Source organism: Aotus nancymaae, unplaced genomic scaffold (genome assembly GCF_030222135.1).
Source record: "Aotus nancymaae isolate 86718 unplaced genomic scaffold, 86718_ANA_hifiasm-v0.15.2.pri h1tg000014l, whole genome shotgun sequence".
Taxonomy (NCBI): Eukaryota; Metazoa; Chordata; class Mammalia; order Primates; family Aotidae; genus Aotus; species Aotus nancymaae.
Genome location: NW_026988425.1, coordinates 42,260,970 through 42,263,297, shown reverse-complemented (window position 1 = coordinate 42,263,297; position 2,328 = coordinate 42,260,970). Strand labels below are relative to the sequence as shown.

The following is a 2,328-nucleotide window of genomic DNA, read 5'->3' as shown; positions in this document are numbered from 1 at the left end:
TTGTTTTTTTGTTTGTTTTTGGTTTTGTTTTTTGTTTTGAGACAGAGTCTCTCTCTGTCACCTTGGCTGGAGGGCAGTGGTGCAATCTTGGCTCACTGCAACCTTCCTCCTCCCAGGTTCAAGCGATTCTCCCGCCTCAGCTCCCAATAGCTGGGACTACAGGTGCATGCCCACCATGCCTGGCTAATTTTTGTATTTTTATTCGAGAAGAGGTTTCACCATGTTGGCCAGGCTGGTCTTGAACTCCTGCCCTCAAGCAATCCACCCGCCTCAGCCTCCCAAAGTGCTGGGATTACACGCATGAGCCACAGCACCCAGCCTTAGAATTTTACTTTGAAAGTACAAATGGAAATACTTTGCATAAATCTGTTTGAGTCTGCCAGTGCTACATTTAAAAACTATCCTCTTCTCCCTGTCAAGTTCTCAAACGACTGCTGAGTGAGACTAAAGTTTGCCTATATTACTGCTAAGAGTCAAGGCAAAGGACATGGTCCAGGTGTGTACAGTATTAGTGGACTTCCTAAGGCTGAACCTCTGAATTGCAGACTTACCCTCCCAGGCACAGGCAAGGGTGCACCAGGACAGGCCTCTTTCAGAAGGGCAGGGCTGGTACTGCAAGCTTACTACATGGTAAGGGCAACAGAGCTCATGCAGGCTGGAGATGGCTCCCAAGAGGGAGGGGAACCAGCTGGGCCACAACTTCCTGGTTTCTTCTTCCAACCTTTAAATTAGGTAAATCAGTCTTTCCTCTTGGAGGAGGTGGGAGTAAATGGGTATGGAAAGGCCAGGAGTATTGACAATGATGTTCTCCATGTGCCACCCCCTTCAACAAGGTCCATGCCATTTTCATATTACTTTTCTGGATTTCACAAGGATGGATAAAAAAAGATACAGGCATAGTCGAATTATAACACATATCAGTTAAAATTCCATGTTCATAATCTCCCAGTGCCCATATGGGTTATGAAATAAGATTACAAGTTGTGTGTGTGTGTGTGTGTGTGTGTGTGTGTGTGTGTGTGTGTGTTTTAAGAGTCTGGCTATTTATTGAACATGTTACAAAAGAGGTTTAGTCCAAAAAGACCAAAGCCCATGCATCATCAGACTCCTTGGATTCTTCTTTCTTTGGTTCCACTTCCTTCTCTTCAGCTTGGGCTGCAGTGGTGGAGGGAGCAGGACCTCCTGTTGGTGCAGCACCAGGTGCTGGAGCAGATCCACCGGCCTCTCCATCACATATGAGGCTCCTGATGTCGATATTGTCCAGGGCCTCTGCAAACAAGCCAGGCCAGAAAGGTTCAACATTTACACCAGCTACTTTAATGGTAGCATTCATCTTATCTTCCATGATGGTCACCTCATCATGCAGAATGGGGGCTGAGTAGATGCAGGTGAGCTCAGAGACAGAGCCCATGGTGCAGGCGAGCTGGTGCTACTGGGAGTCTCTTGGTCTTTGCCCCTAGAGAACAGACAGTGCAGCCATGGCAGCCATTGTCAGAAAGAACTGTCCACTTGCCTTGCTTCTTTCCAACACTAGTTTCAGATTAAAAGTCCCACTTAGATGCATCTGACTGGCCGAACCCAGGTCATATGCTTTCTTTCTGACTGTTAGGTGATCTGGGAAAGCGATTATCTGTTGCTCCCATCTTCTTATTGTGGAAGGAAGACATCAAGAAATGTTCATAGGGAATTCTCTGAATGTAGAAAAGAGATCTACATACTAAGAAGTCAAGAGAAAAAAAAAGCAAAGGCGCACTACAACTATTTGTCACTTTAGTGCAAGTAGCCACATGTTTGCACAGATTAAAACAGGTCATGCCAGCCAGGTGCAGTGGCTCAGCCTGTAATCCTAGCACTTTGGGAGGCCAAAGGCGGCAGATCACTTGAGGTCAGGAGTTTGAGACCAGTCTGGCCAACATGGGGAAACCCCATCTCTACAAAGAAAACAAAAATTAGCTGGGTGTGATGGCAGGTGCTTGTAATCCCAGGTACTCAGGAGGCTGAGGCAAGAGAATCTCTTGACCCCAAGAGGCAGAGGTTGCAGTGAGCTGAGATCAAGCCACTGCACTCCAGCCTGGCTGACAGAGCAAGACTCCCTCTGAAAAAACAAAAACAAAGAAAAACAGGTCATGCCTAAACCCACAATTTTGTATTCTGTAGCACTTATGTGCAGCAGAGAGATGAAACACAAAGTTCTACTTTTAAAGAATTAAAGTCCACAAAACTAAAAGTTAATACAGCAATAAATGTTTTTCTTCATTTAAACTAGAAGAACCAAAAAACAAACATCTAAATCAAGAAATATTAAAGTTTTCATATTTACTATACATA

The 2,328-nt window shown here is 45.1% G+C and overlaps 1 pseudogene; it reads right to left on the bottom strand.

Moving 5' to 3' along the window:
• Window positions 1-1,040: 1,040 nt before the first annotated feature.
• LOC105715284 (large ribosomal subunit protein P1-like) lies at window positions 1,041-1,540 on the bottom strand (annotated as a pseudogene).
• Window positions 1,541-2,328: the final 788 nt, after the last annotated feature.